General features: G+C 34.7%; 1 protein-coding gene across 2 annotated transcripts in view; it reads right to left on the reverse strand.

Annotated features, from left to right (window-relative positions):
- Positions 1–17,111, reverse strand: part of UNC5C (unc-5 netrin receptor C) — a 380,387-nt gene that overhangs the window by 136,907 nt on the left and 226,369 nt on the right. The window lies entirely within an intron of this gene.

Genomic DNA, 17,111 nt, shown 5'->3' on the forward strand with positions numbered 1-17,111 from the left:
AGAAGGGGAGAAGACGGAGATTAGAGTGATGGGGCCACAAGCTCAGAAATGCCACGGCAGCCTCCAGAAGCTGGAAGAGAAAAGTAGTGGCATCTCCCAGAGGCCCTGGAGGGAGGATGGCCTTACCAGATTTTGGTCTTCTGGCCTCCAGAAGTGTGAGAAAATACGTTTCTGTTGTTTTAAGGCACCAAATTTGTGATAATATGTTGCAGCAGCTGTAGGAATCTACTACAGAGGCTAAGGGCATTTACTCTTTGTCTCCATATTCAAAGAATGGACTCAAGAATCTGACAGAGCAAAAAAAAAAAAAAAAAGGTGAGGAAAAGCTGTCTGCCATGTGGTGTTTTTCTGGTTTCACAAATGCACCACAGTATGGGTGTGGGGAGGTAACCTTTCAGTCACTAACGTCATTTCATACAGAGGGCATCATTGTCCTGGACCATCAAGGCAGCAACTATAAAAAGAGGCATGCCATTTATTCCCTGCCATTCCAAGACTTCTCTGTTACAGAACATTCCCCTGGGTTTTTCCAGCTAAAGTTTAATTGACTCAAGCACTGGAGTTTCCCCCACTTCCCTCAGGAGGCTGCTATCCCTCAGTCTTAGAAGTTTAATAGGCAGAGACATGGGAAAGTATATTGAAAAAAGCAAGGGCTCTATACCATGTAACTCTAGACCACAGAACTATCAAGGGGTTTCATGAATTTAGTCTCATATGGAGAGGAAAACTAGAGCAAATGGTGACGTGTAATCTTTTTTCTTTCTCTTTTCCCTCCTCTCTTTTGCTCCATCTAGACTGTGATCTCAAGTGTAGGCATCAGGTCTTAGTTATCTTTGTATGTACAGTACTAAGTAAAGAATCTGGGTCATAGCAGGTATGCATGGCTTTTTAACAATACTTCTACATGGTCCCTCTATGCCACACTTTCACAACAAATAATATCTCTTTCATTCCATGGTTCTCAGGACCAGTTGTATTATTAGCATTACCAAGAGAGCTTAAAACAAACAAACAAACAGATGGACAAATAGAAGAAAAGGTACGCCCCTGTTTCTAATGAAATCACTATTTTTAGAGGTCCGACCAAGATGTTTTTCAAAAATCCTCTTGTGATTGTCAAGGACAGCCAGGGTTGGGAATTAGTGCCTTGATAGTTCTTTGCTGCTCTTGCCTTCTTGTTCTTGTGCATTTCTTTGAAACAGATTTCTTTAAAAATTCAGATTAAACCCTTGATGAAATTATGAATGTGTCTAAGACTTCCCTAATAGGAATTGATTGTCTTTGCTAGATACAATACTTCCTACATTCTGTGCTTACTTTTTTTTTACCAGACCCTGATATTTTGCTAATTATAGCTCTCATATTAAATGTGCTGATTTTGTATGTCCAAATAGTGTGTTTTAGAGAATCAGGCAAGATTGGGTATTTCAACAGGCATTCCTGAGAGTGGTCTGAGGATCCCTAGCTGAGGGTTGACTCAGGTTTGATGGAATGTGGTGAAAACTAAAGGGTCCAGAGCAAGTGAAACCCTCTCCCCTCAAGATTTAACCCTGGCTCATTCATTGACTGAAGAATATTTTAATTAAAAAATTCTCCCTTCTCTCTTTAAAAAGTCAAAACATGTTGGCATGGGAGATAGAAAAGAACACCAAAATTCTGAGCCAGTTATTGAGAGAATAACAACTCATAAGATTTAGTGCTCCAGAGGCTGAAATGGAATGGATACCAGTTTGTGACATCACAGAATAAAAAGAACAACAACACGGGACATTATCTGGTGCCAGGTTTATTTATATTTTGCACAAAAGATACAGACAACAAAAAGTGTAATTAAATTTGGGAAGGACAACTATTGTTCTTTAGGAAGCTGACCCTCTCTTAGAAACTGAAACTGTTTCCTAAACCTCCTTAAACGTGATGCTTTATTCATCTCATAGTACAATCCAGAACTCTGCTAAATATGCTGCTTCCTATGAAAATGAAATCTGAGAGACTCTCCTTAAACTGCTCACATATTTTAGCCAAAACTTAGATTAAAATACACTGTGGCCTTTAAGAATTGTGCTATGCTCACTTTGAAGCAGGCATATTAAAATTCTAAGCCACAGAATATGCATGGTTGCTGGGATCATAGTAAAATTGCTATAGCAACACAATCACTAGTTTTGCTCCTGAAATGTTTGGGTAGCAAGTAATCTAGATAAAGAATGGTCTTTGGACTCCTGCTTCTTATTATTGTAGCCTTTGTGTGGGCCTGGGGGTTGGTAGAGTTTGATTTTTCTCTTTTTTAAACTTGGGTGAATGCACACACACAAACACACTCACACACATATATACATATGAATGTGCTTACATGTCTACTTACATGCATATTCTTGATTAAATTGTATTAATCACTGCTTTCATCTTAGCTGTTGGAAGAAAAAGGAGTAATACATTACAAGCATCCTTGCCCCAACTGTTAATTGGCAGGGGAGAATTCCTTCGTGTTTATTATATTTAAAATATCTCACTGCATGCAGTTTTAGAAAATTTCTGTTTTCCTCTAATGAAACAAAGCTTGATAAAATTGCATTGAAAGTTATAATCTTTTCTTGCCTCTACATAGTAATCATGTTTGGAGCCTATCTGTTAGATAAGTGCATTCTATTAAAATTTTCTATCCAGTATGTGATTCAAACATTAAAAATCTTGCCCATGGGATATAATTAAAGTTAAATTACATAGTTTGAAGTCAAGGTTTTTTGGAGTATGTGCAGGGTCCTTAATATTGATTTTCACAAATATTGGAATTAGCAAAAATGAAGAAGCAACAATAATAAAATCTTCACAACAACAATAGATTAGAAACCAAAGGAATCCAAGTGTGTAAGCCTAAATTTTTCAAGTACATCCTTCTGATTGTAATTTAGGAAAAGAATAGAAACAGAAATTTTTATATATGGTGGGTGATCCCAAATTGCTCAACTAGCCAAGATTTGTTTTCATGCTAGAATAGAAGCAAAAGCAGCAACAAAACAAGTTCTGTAACTCTAACCCAGTCATGTTTTTGTAATTGCAGCTGAGATTATGTTGGCCAAGTTAAGTCAGGTGTTTAAACACTTAAAGTCAATGTGAAATAAGTTTAATGATCACTATGCGCATTAACAAATGAAGAAGCAGCAAAAGCACATAATCAGGACAATTGATATTCTGTTATGACTAATCGGCAGTTATTGTCTTGCAAAGTCATCAGATTGACTCAGTGGAAAAGCCTTTATGTACTACATGGATCCTTACCAATTTTATATTTTTATTTGCTCTGCCCTGGGGCCATCTTTACACTGAAAAGAAAACTTGTTAGTTTCTGGTATTGAAATAAGTGCCCCTGAGAAGGAAATCAAATAAATCATTGATTTATATTCTAGAATTATTTATCTTCATTGGCAGACAAATACATTGCAGACATAAGGCTCCTATACACAAAGGCAATACTCCCACTGACTTAAAAAATCATGGAATGAAATTCAAATACAGCTTTCAAATTTTATGCATCATTTAATAAAATTTAAACAAACCCCACCCAACTTCCTTTGGAAAGATTCACTCTGTTACTGAGAACTGAGCTTAAACTAATTATTTTACGTGAAGAATAAAGATTGGTATGATATGTGTACTTAAATCTGTAAAATAACTCTTATAGAACATTAAGCTATCTTTTTGTACCCCTTAAATTGACTTTTCATAAATATTCCAAATATACACATCATTGGCACAACACACTAAATTTCAGTTCCTCAAATTTAGTTGGATGAGTAGCTATAATCTCATAAATCAAAGTTCCATTGATCGTTTCTTGTGCTTAGTGCCTTGTATTAAAACCTTCAATAAAGACAAAACTTTACAAAACAATATTCCATCCCATGCCATTCCAATGTAGTTGAAGAGATAAAGATGATATGTATATATGTATATATATACACATGCAAATATCTATATATGCATATATGTATATATGACTACAACATTCATGAATAACATGACATTAAATTGCATGAAATTACCTTTTTTGTTTCTCAAAAATGGATGAATAGTGACGATTTCATATGATTTAACTTAATAAATATATACAGTTCACACATTTATGAGTATAAGGAACTAAAAAATGGAAGTACAGATAAGACAAACGAAAAAATGTTTACTTATAAGACGTTTTATGGAAAGATCCATCCAGAGCATTTGCATTTGAGATAGTTCCTTGAAAATGAGCAGGATTTTGATACAGGTGTAATGGATGAAAGCATTATGTAAAGGATCATTAATTCATTCAACATGTATTTACTGAGCACAAACTAGGTATCCAGCACCAAGTTAAGCATGAAATTAGAGCAGTGAAAAAGACATACATAATCTCCGATTGCAAGGAGCTTATTTTTCAGCTTGTAGTATTTAGACTGAAAAGGAGAGATAACTTGGGAAGTAGATGTGATAATTGTCTTTTTCAAGTATCTAAGATTAAAGAACAAGAGATGACCAGAAAGTTTCCTAAAGGTTCAGATGGCACAACCGGAACCAAAGTCAAGATAATGGAAAATAAATTATTGCATTCAATTTTCAATTTAATGAAGAACTTGCCAGCAATTCATCACATATAACTAAATGACTTCTGTAGCAGCTTAGAACTTAGTTTCTGTATATTCAGCATTTAATACAATTTAAATAAATACTAACTAGCCTTCTTATGAAAATGAATGAATAGCATTTCCTAAAGCATGTCTTCAAGTGGCATTAAGATCCCATAATATTTTGATACAAGTGCTGTGAAAAAGAGTTCAGTTGCCAAATAATATGAGTTCAAAAGGTTTTTCCAACACTTCAATAAGTAGGAATCAAAGGAAACATCCTCAATATGATAAAGGGCATATAAGAAAAACCTACAGCCATCATCAGGAATGAGACAAGGATACTCACTGTCACCAGTATTATTCAACATTGTGCTAGAAGTTCTATCTAGAGCAATTAGGCAAGAAAAAGAGATAAAAAGCATCCAAATGAGAAAGGAAGAAGTAAAACTCTCATTATTTGCAGATGACATGATCCTATACTTGGAAAATCCTGAGGACTCTATGACAAACCTACTTGAGATAATGAACAAATTCAACAAAGTGGTGGGATGCAAGATTAATGTGCAAAAATCAGTAGTGTTTTATACACTAGTAATGACATAACCAAGGAGGCAATTAAGAAAAAAATTCCATTCACAATAGCAACTAAAAGAATCAAGTATCTAAGAATAAACTTACCAAGGATGTAAAGGAACAGTACACAGAAAACTATAAAACATTGCTGAAAGACATCAAAGAAGATCTAAATAGGTGGAAAGACATTCTTTGTTCATGGAAAGGAAGGCTAAATGGTAAGATGTCAATTCTATCCAAATTGATCTACAGATTCAATGCAATACCGATCAAAATTCCAACAACCTACTTTGCCAACTTGGAAAAGCTAGTTATCAAATTTATTTGGAAGTGAAAGGGGCCTTGAATAGCCAAAAACATCCTAAAAAAGAAGAATGAAGTAGGAGGACTTTCATTTCTTGAACTTAGAGCTAATTATAAGGCCACAGTGGTCAAAACAGCATGGTACTGGCATCAAGATAGACATATTGATCAATGGAATAGAATTGAGAGTTTGAAAATAGAACCCCAGATCTATGGTCAATAGATTTTTGACAAGGTGCCCAAATCCACTGAACTGGAGCAAAATAGTCTCTTCAAAATGGGGCTGAGAGTACTGGATATTCATATCCAAAGGAATGAAAGAGAAATTATACAGAAACTACCTAAAAGTGGATTAAATACTTAAATGTAAGAGCCGGTACCATAAAACTCCTAGAAGAAAATATAGGGAAACATCTTCAAGATTTAGTAATAGGAGGTAGCTTCTTAGACCTATTACACCCAAAGTACAAGCAACGAAAGAAAAAACAGATAAATGGGAACTCCTCAAGACTGAACACTTCTGTGCTTCAAAGGACTTTGTCAAAAAGGTGAAGAGACAGCCAACTCAAGGGAAGAAAATATTTGGAAACTATATATCTGATAAGAGTTTGATACCTAGTATATATAAAGAAATCCCACAACTTAACAACAAAAGGACAAACAATCTAATTATAAATGGGCAAAATATATGAATAGACATTTTTCTGAAAAGGAAATACAAACGGCTAAAAAGCACACAAAAAGATGTTCATCTTCATTAGCTATTAGGAAAATACAAATCAAGACCACAATGAGATATCATCTCACACCTATAAGAATGGCCGCTATTAACCAATCAGGAAACCACTAATATTGGAGAGGATGTGGAGAAAATCGAACACTTATTCACTGCTGGTGGGAATGTAAAATGGTGCTGTTGTGGAAGACAGTTTGGTGATTCCTCAGAAAACTAAATGTGGAGTTGCCCTATGACCCAGCAATTCTGCTACTTGGTATATAACCAGAAGATCTGAAAACAGCGACATGAACAGATATTTGCACACTGATGTTCATAGCAGCATTATTCACAACCGCTAAAAGATGGAAACAATCCAAGTGTCCATCAACAGATGAGTGGAAAACAAAATGTGACATATACATATGATGAAAAATTATGCAGCAGTAAGAAGAAATGAGGTCCTGAAGTATGTGACATGGATGGACCTTGAAGACAAAATGCTGAGTGAAATAAGCCAGACACAAAAGGACAGATATTATATAATTTCACTAATATGAACCACCTAGAAAATGTAAACTTAGAGTCTTAAAATGTAAAAAATAGATACAGATATTGATATAGAGATAGACAGAAGCTAGAGAATGGGGAGCGATTACCTAATATGTACAGATTTAATGAGGTTGATCTTAAATGTCTGGGAATGGATAGAGGTGATGGTAATTCATTATTGGGATTATAAGCAATAATGCCTGTTGAAGGTGAATATGATTGAAAGGGGTTGTCTAAAGTCATGCATTTCACCAATTAATACTATAAATATAAATAAGTTCTTACATGAACTACTTCAAATGTATGACACTTGTATAAGGAGTTAATAGTAGAGTGGAATAGGGGAAAATTACCTATTACATGCTATGGATTATATTTAACAGCAATACCTTACTAGTACCATACCAGTACTAGGAGTAAATAATTGGGGTTGTGGGGGGATAAGGGATATGGGGTGTTTGGGGTTCTCCTTTATGTGTGGCTGTGTATATCTGTTATTTTTCTGTAATGGTGAAGCTAAACCTACTTATAAACATGCCTAAGAGTCACCCCCAGAGAAACTCTTGTTTTTGCTCAGATGTGGCCTCTCTCTCTCTAAGCCAGGCGCTGCAAATAAACTCAATACCCTCCCCCTTATATGTGACATGACTTTCAGGGATGTAAATTGTCTTAGCAACATGGGATATGTCTGGCCCTGGCATTGTGGGATTGACAGTGCCTTCTTGACCAAAAGGGGGAAAAGAAATGTAACAACATAAGGTTTCAGTGGCTAAGAGATTTTAAATGGAGTCAGAGGTTATTCTGGAGGTTACTCTTACGTAAGCTTCAGCTAGATACTACAAATCACCATAGTATGTCAAGCCACAACCAACAGTATTCCTGAAAACCCTAAAGAAAACCCAGGGCTCTATCTAAGACTCTATAAAAGTTTTACTTAGTAAGTTTATTTTCCATAAACTTAAAACCTCCCAATGGTTCCTTTGCCAGATAAGCCCTGAAAGTTATCTCTCCCAGGATATCAACCAGTTGCATTCCCCTGCCCCATAATGTTGACACCCCTTTTCAACATGAAGAAGTTAGAATGGTCATTGCTTAAAAATCCCTATAGACTGAGAAAATGATCAAATGAGAGCAAAGAGTTGTAACAGAGAAGTTAGGATTTAAAAAATGATTATGTCTACTGAATCATTACATAGATACTTCTGTTTAGTTTCTAGTGTATTAGAACAGCCAGAAGGAAATACCTGAAACTGTGTAACTCTAACCCATGCTATACTTTGAAATTTGCTCTATAACTACCTGTTAAACTGTATTTTGAAATTTATAACTTTTCTGTATATATGTTACATTGCATATTAAAAATGTTTTTCAAAAAATGGTTTTTCCACTTCTGAGACTTTTACATGCTAAAAATCTTTATGAATGTCCAAAAGGGGAAATTAATTATTGCTGTGTTTCTTAAGTTATTTGATCAAAAACTTTTTTTTCTTTTTATCCCTCCAAATAACACCCATTAAAAACTTACAGGACACTGGTGGTTCTCTGAACACAGTTTAATAGGAAAAACTAATAGGTGTAGAATATAGGCCATCTGGTGCAGAAGGTATCCTTAATATAAGGCTTACCAAGGAGAATGTACTGTATTCCGAGGGCAAAGGGACAATCACTTGGACCTGTGCTTTAAAAGTATAACTCCCTCGAGAATGGACTGATGAGGAGAAAGTCCACAACATCTAGGTGACTCCTTAAATAATCTGAAAAGTATGTAATAAGAGTCTATACTAGTGAAGTAGGAGAGAAAATTAAAAACAGAAGGATGATTTGAGGGAGAATTCTGGGAATGAATTGGCAATGCTTGACAATCACTTTTGTTTTTGAAGTAAGGGATGAAGCTGAGGTTTCTGTCTGTGGTGACAGGATGGAGAGAAAAGGTAACTGAAATAAGAATACTAGAGGAGAAAGAGTTTCAATTGTGCCACTTTTGCAACAAACAGGGACACGAGTGGGCACACTATATCTATGAAAGCTTTGTTTCCAGTACAGGCAATTCACTTAAATTCACTTCAATTCGTGCACAATTAATTATTGCTTCTTTTGAATTTACTTTTTTCTGTTCTCTTTTTTTTCTGTTAAGGCCTACCTTTTGCTAACTGGTCAAGTGTTAAAGAGCTTCAAGTATAAAAAGAATCAAATTCTAAGCACTATCTTAAGTTATTACATTAAAGAATCACAAAGAAAAATCTGACACAAGGCAACAAAAAACACATGAAAGCATGAAAGATGAATGTTTAGTTGATAATTCTGAACAAGATTTTCTTTTCCCAAGAAAAGTTAATTGTATAGCTCTTTTTTAGACCAGCTCTTCTGTGTTCAGTAGTTATGGTGGAATTTAGGTAGCAAAGGCACTGGAATCAGAGGGCCCGGGATTCACAACCCGTCTCTGTTAACCTATTAGCTATGTGATTTGGGCAAGTTTCCTTACCCTGTTGAGCCTCAGTTTCTTCACACAGAAGAGAACACTAGAAATTATTTTGTAAGACTGCTGTGAGGATTATTTGAAACAATACATGTAAGGCTTTTGGTACAGGGCTTGTAACTATTTTTATTGTTGTATTGCTCCTATTGATATCCTGCTAATGTGAGAATAATTAAAGAGGGAAAGGGAAAAGCTCAGGGATTATTAGATTTCAAATCAACCTGTTTTCTAAACTCCCTTGCTTCTTCATAGAAGAGAAATATTTGCTTTCAGATGGTAGATTTTAGGTACCATGGAAACTGGAGATGAAAAGACCTCAAGTAAATAGAAAGCCAGCAGCCGAGCCAGAGTTTTTTCTTAAAAATGTAACCATGTAATTCTGAGCAGTTCAAGGTTTCTATGGAATTTTAAAGGTGACACAGATATTTACTACTCTATTACCAATTCAAGGGCTCCTAAATATTTCTAAACCATCTAATATATGCTGCTTTCTACTCTCCTGCTTCTTATATCACCTATATGTAAGAAATGCAAATGCAGTTTATATGATGGAAAGGCACAGTAATGGCAATGAATGATCTTTAATCAGTACATCTTTTTAAATAATCAATGGAATAGCTTTGCTCAGTGAGTTCAAATAACCATTTGCCTCATACTTTAGAGTGAGATAGTCTAATTAATGTCTTCATAATTTAAACAAAAAATTGTGTGAGTTGGAGAATACCTTTCATACTTTTTTTTCAGTTTTATGGTTTTGTAGTTTTTCAATGTGAAAATAACTTTTGTGGGAATTTTATTGGATATAGTTGGTTTTTCTTAGTTGCAAAAGAATGTATCTGTTGCCAGTAAAGCATACTTCCAAATATTCCAAATATTATTATTCTAAGGCAAAGGTATCTAAAATAAACACCTAACTTGTTTGCAATGACTACTCTGTCCTACCATCTGAGAACCAATTTAATATTTAAAATGCCTAGGATATTTCTCTGTTTGGTAGTACCTTTCAAGACTTAATCTGACCTGACATTTCTTGCTATCAAAACCACTAAGGCACCAACAATACTATGGTTAGGCTATATTAAGTGGAGAGTTGAGAACCAAAGTTGCAAGTGAATTCAACTGCAAGGAGAAAAAGAAAATTCAATTCCAATTCTACTAAAAAGTTCATGATCTCATAGAAGAGTAAAGGGCTTTAACACAATGAGAGTCTTACAACTTGCTCTTTCAATACTCCTCCAGATTGGAGGTGATGCAATAACGTGGTTCGGAGTGTTTTTTTTTTCCAGGTTTCATAATTTTTTTATGAAAATAATACATTTACAGTATGAAAAAAATCAAACAAGAACAAGTCTCGCAATCACCCCAGATTTTAAGCTGTCAATTTCTTCTTGCATAGCTCTCCAGAAAATTCTAAAGTGTATAAAATATATGTTCACCCTAGTTCTTCACACAAATAAGAAGATATTGTACACAGGGTTCTGTACTTTAGTGTTCACTTAAAATTTTATCTGAGAGATTTTCCACAGCTTCACATAGAAAGCAATCTCATTCTTTTAAAAAGTAACACAGTATTCCATCATAGGGGTGAGCCTGTCCCGATATGGTACTGCAAAAGGATGCAATGGATAACCTTACACACAAGTCTTTATGCATATTTGTAATTTTATTTTTAGATAATTTATAATTAGTGAGTGAAAGGGTAGACATTTAAACATTGATTGGTATTTTAAAACTGACCTTCAAAGATGTTGCACCAATTTGTACCCCATCAACAAAGTATGGGATATTCCTCATCCCACTTTCATCAATACTGTGTATTAACAAATGTTTTGATCTTGGCAACATCTGCTTAGATGTTTATTTACCATTTGCACTTCTTTTTTTGTCCCTTCATAGAGTTCTCAATAGAGAACATCATCTCAATTCTCTATTGGTTGCTATTCACTTTCTTAAATACTAATGTAAATATTATTTAAATTATCCCTTCAATTAATTAATTATCCATTTAATAAATAATTAATAAAATTACCCCTTTGCCTGAGATATATATATCTCTACAGATATTGTAACAAGTTTCTTGTCTGTCCCTTGGCTTCGTTTGGGGTTTTCTTGCTTTGGGTATTCAAATTTAATGATGATTTCCTATTAAGTTTCTAGATTTGGGGTCTTAATTAAAAAGCCTTTGCTCACCACTCAAACCAACCAACTAATCAACAAATTGCCAAAGATTTCTCCTAGTGATGCTGCTGCTGCTGATGATGATGATTAGCCATAGGTCAAGAATTTCTTTTATTCTAAAGAATAAGATAGATTCAAGCTTTATTTTTTTCTATTCCAAATGCCTAGTTTGTTATCTCAACACATGGATTGAATAAACTATCTTTTCCTCACTGGTAATAAAACAAAAACAAACAAACAAAAACCCCAGCTTTATCACATTCTACAAAGCCTTAGATATTTGGGTATTTCCTGGGCTCTATTTTAATCTATTGACCAATGTATTTTATATTCTGCTTTGATCAAACTCTTTTCACTTCTTTAACCTTATAATGTATATCACAGAAAGAGAGAGTGAGAGAGAAAGAGAGAGAGCATGCTAGGTTTTTCTCTATTTCAGAATTTTCCAAGCTATTTTCACAAATTATTTTTCATACAACATGGCTGATCTTACAGATTTATTTATAAATAGCAAACATTTAAAAATATTAATAAATCTTTCTATTCAAGGATAAGATACGTCCTTCCATTTATTCAAGTTGTGTTTTTTGTGTGTGTTTAAAATTTTCCTTTCAAAAGTCATGAAAATTGCTTATTAGCATTATAACTACATATTTTCTTTTGCATTACTATTGTAAATGATATCTTTTATTCTACCATAATTTGAATTGGCTATCATCTAGAATGTAGAAAAGTTGAGCCATATAAATCTTTTATCAGCTATTTTTTTATTCCTTTGATGCTTTTACTAGGTTTACATCTGAAACTGTATAAATTTTGCAGATATACAAAATCATGCCATCTGTCAAAAAAAATTTTTTCTTTCTTTATAATTTTCATGCCTCTTAATTATTTGCTTTATCTAATTCCGCTGGCTAGTATAAGAACAACAATTTATTATCTGTGGGCATACTTGTCTTTTTCCTAACTTTAAAGGTAGTACTTACTTGGATTTGTATGTCAACTTATGGCTGAATACTGGCATTTCTTGTAAAGATTCGAATGAAAACGAAAGACAACAGAAAACTATATTGCCTTCAAGTTTATCCTTGAAGCTTAGGACGTGCAAGTACTGGAGCTGTCAGTATTCCCTTAGTTCTTATCTATCTCATTTTGAATTTGAATGGAAACATGCAAATATTTTAGTTTATAGTTATTTTATAAAGGTAGTTTTAATCATTGGTGTATGCAATATTGATTACTTTTATGTGGAAATATAGAAAATATAATGTTTTCTAGAAAGTGATTGTTTTTGTTTTCTTTTTGCTTTGTTACTAAAATAAGTTGGAGAAAAAGGTGCTCAATGTCAGAACTGTTTTGTTTTTATTTCTAAAGTTCTTATATAAGCATTTCCATTATTAAGCAAACATGGGCCTAAATATTGTTGTTACTCTCATTTTAGCTTTTGTGATTTCTTTCTTTTCCTGTTACTGTTAAAAGCTTATGAGTTTGAACTTTCTACAAATAAATGAGCTGAAACAAATAAAACTCAATTCACTTGAGATTTCGAAGACATCTGGTGAAGTTATTTTCTGAGTAATTAGACCAAGAGTTAGGACAGTTCCCTGAAGTGAGCTACCCTACGGTTGGAAACCCAGTTATTTCTGCAGTCATCAGCTTGCACGCAGTGAACATATTGATTCACAAATTGACAAACAATTACGTAGAGTTGCCACCTGATTTTCTAAGACCATGTACACTGTATAAACATATGCCACACATGATTTTTAAAAAGATGCTTTTTCTCAGACCTCTCAATAGTCTATTCTATATCTTGATGTTCCATCACCTCAATATACTATTTTTTAAGGTTTTATTTTTGTTTTTTTAAATTAGGAAAATTGTGAGTTTACAGAAAAAAAAATGTGTACAATAAAAGGTTCCCATATCCCACCGTTACTAATACTATGCATTGGTATGGTATATTTGTTACAATTGATGAAAGTACAATTTTATAATTGTACTACTCACTATTTTCCATGGTTTAATTTAGGGTTCACTGTTTGTATTATGCAGTTCCCTGGAATTTTTTTTTTTTATTTTAATTTTAGTACCATATATACAACCTAATATTCCTCTTTTTAACCACACTCAAATATATCATTCAGTGCTCTTCATTATGCTCACAATATTGTGCTACCATTACCACCATCCATTACCAAAAATTTCCCATTGTCTCAAACAGAAACTTTCCTATTTTAAGCCTTAACTCCCTATTCTCTACCCACACCCCAACCCTTGGTAGCCCCCTCTATTCTAGATTCACACTTCTATGAGTTTGCTTATCCTAATTATTTAATATCAGTGAGGTCATACAATATTTTCCTATTGTGTCTGGCTTATTTCACTTAACAGGAAGTCTTCAAGGTTCATCCATGTTATTGCATGTATTAGAACTTCATTCATTTAATGGCTGAATAACATTGCGTTGTGTTTATGTACCACATTTTGTTATCTGTTCACCAGTTAATGGACACTTGGGTTGCTTCCATCTTTTGGCAATTGTGAATAATGCTGCTATGATCACTGGTGTGCAAATATCTGTTCAAATCCCTGCTTTCAATTCTTTTGGGTATAAGTCTAGTAGGGGGTTTGCTGAGTCATGTGTTAATTTTATACTTAATTTTCTGAAAAACTGCCAAACTGTCTTTCATGGTGGCTGCATCAATTCACATTCCTACCAGGAATGAATGAATGTTTCTATTTTACTGCATTCTCTCAAACACTTGCAATTTTCTGTTTTTTAATAGCAATCATTCCAGTGGATGTGAAATGGTTTCTCATTGTGGTTTTGATTTGCATTTCCCTAATAGCTAATGATGTTGAGCATCTTTTCATCTGCCTTTTGATCATTTGTGTATCTTCTTTGGAGAAAAGTCTACCCAAGTCTTTGCCCATTTTTAAAATGGGTTGTTTGGCATTTTGTTGTTGAGTTTAAGGATTTCTTTATGTATTCTGGATATGTGGTTTCCAAATATTTTCTCCTGTTGACTAGGTTGCCCTTTTACTTTCATGATAAAGTCCTTGAGACACAAAAGTTTTTAATTTTGATGAAGTCCTACTTATCTATTTTATCTTTTGTTGCTTGTGCTTTGGGTATATAGTCTAAGAAACCATTGTATAACACAAGTTCCTGAAGATGTTTCCTTATGTTTCTTCTAGGAGTTTTATAGTTCTGGCTTTTTATATTTAAGTCTTTGATTCATTTTGAGTTGATTTGTATATATGGTGTGAGGTATGAGTCCACCTTCATTCTTTGCATATGGAGATCCAGATTTTCCAGGACCATTTGTTGAAGAGATTATTCTTTCCCAGTTGAGTGGTCTTTGCCCCCTTATCAAAAATCAGTTGGCCAAAATTGGAGACGGTTGATTTCTGAGCTCTCAGTTTCATTCCATTGGTATACATGTCTGTCCTTGTGCCAGTACCGTGTTTTTTTTTTTTTTTTTCACATTTTTTATTTTTGACATTTAATTTTTCCCCATTCCATTTTGCTAGCCATGCTGTCATTTTTTTTTTAATCATCATTTTATTGAGATATATTCACATACCACGCAGTCATACAAAACAAATTGTACTTTCGATTGTTTACAGTACCGTTACATAGTTGTACATTCATCACCTAAATCAATCCCTGACACCTTCATTAGCACACACACAAAAATAACAAGAATAATAATTAGAGTGAAAAAGAGCAATTGAAGTAAAAAAGAACACTAGGTACCTTTGTCTGTTTGTTTGCTTCCCCTACTTTTCTACACATCGATCCATAAACTAGACAAAGTGGAGTTTGGTCCTTATGGCATTCCCAATCCCACTGTCACCCCTCATAAGCTACATTTTTATACAACTGTCTTCGAGATTCATGGGTTCTGGGTTGTAGTTTAATAGTTTCAGGTATCCACCACCAGCTACCCCAATTCTTTAGAACCTAAAAAAGGTTGTCTAAAGTGTGCGTAAGAGTGCCCACCAGAGTGATCTCTCGGCTCGTTTTGGAATCTCTCTGCCACTGAAGCTTATTTCATTTCCTTTCACATCCCCCTTTTGGTCAAGAAGATGTTCTCCATCCCACGATGCCGGGTCTACATTCCTCCCCGGGAGTCATATTCCACGTTGCCAGGGAGATTCACTTCCCTGGGTGTCTGATCCCACGTAGGGGGGAGGGCAGTGATTTCACCTTTCAAGTTGGCTTAGCCAGAGAGAGAGGGCCACATCTGAGCAACAAAGAGGCATTCAGGAGGAGACTCTTAGGCACAAATACAGGGAGGCCTAGCCTCTCCTTTGCAGCAACCGTCTTCCCAAGGGTGAAACTTATGGTAGAGGGCTCAACCCATCAAACCACCAGTCCCCTATGTCTGTGGTCATGTTAGCAACCATGGAGGTGGGGTAGGCGAATACCCCTGCATTCTCCACAGGCTCCTCAAGGGGGCACTACATCGTTTTTTTTTTTTTTTTTCCTTGTTTGTCTTTTTTCTTTTTTTTTTTTTTTTTAACTTTCCCTTCTTTTTTCAAATCAACTGTATGAAAAAAAAAGTTAAAAAGAAAACAAACATACAATAAAAGAACATTTCAAAGAGACCATAGCAAGGGAGTAAGAAAAAGACAACTAACCTAAGATAACTGCTTAACTTCCAACATGTTCCTACTTTACCCCAAGAAAGTTACATACTATAGCAACATTTCAGTGAACTTGTTCCTACTGCATCCATCAGAAATTAACAGACCATAGTCATTTCTGGGCATCCCCAGAACGTTAAATAGCTTATCTGTTCTTCTTGGATTATTGTTCCCCCTTCCTTAATTGCTCTCTACTGCTAGATCCCCTACATTCTACATTATAAACCATTTGTTTTACATTTTTCAAAGTTCACATTAGTGGTAGCATATAATATTTCTCTTTTTGTGCCTGGCTTATTTCGCTCAGCATTATGTCTTCAAAGTTCATCCATGTTGTCATATGTTTCACCAGATCGTTCCTTCTTACTGCCGCGTAGTATTCCATCGTGTGTATATACCACATTTTATTTATCCACTCATCTGTTGATGGACATTTGGGTTGTTTCCATCTCTTGGCAATTGTGAATAATGCTGCTATGAACATTGGCGTGCAGATATCTGTTCGTGTCACTGCTTTCCGATCTTCCGGGTATATCCCGAGACGTGCAATCGCTGGATCGAATGGTAGCTCTATCTCTAGTTTTCTAAGGAACTGCCAGACTGACTTCCAGAGTGGCTGAACCATTATACAGTCCCACCAACAATGAATAAGAGTTCCAATTTCTCCACATCCCCTCCAGCATTTGTAGTTTCCTGTTTGTTTAATGGCAGCCATTCTAACCGGTGTTAGATGGTATCTCATTGTGGTCTTAATTTGCATCTCTCTAATAGCTAGTGAAGCTGAACATTTTTTCATGTGTTTCTTGGCCATTTGTATTTCCTCTTCAGAGAACTGTCTTTTCATATCTTTTGCCCATTTTATAATTGGGCTGTCTGTACTATTGTCATTGAGTTGTAGGATTTCTTTGTATATGCAAGATATCAGTCTTTTGTCAGATACATGGTTTCCAAAAATTTTTTCCCATTGAGTTGGCTGCCTCTTTACCTTTTTGAGAAATTCCTTTGAGGTGCAGAAACTTCTAAGCTTGAGGAGTTCCCATTTATCTATTTTCTC

The sequence above is a fragment of the Choloepus didactylus genome, chromosome 3, assembly GCF_015220235.1.
Source record: "Choloepus didactylus isolate mChoDid1 chromosome 3, mChoDid1.pri, whole genome shotgun sequence".
Taxonomy (NCBI): Eukaryota; Metazoa; Chordata; class Mammalia; order Pilosa; family Megalonychidae; genus Choloepus; species Choloepus didactylus.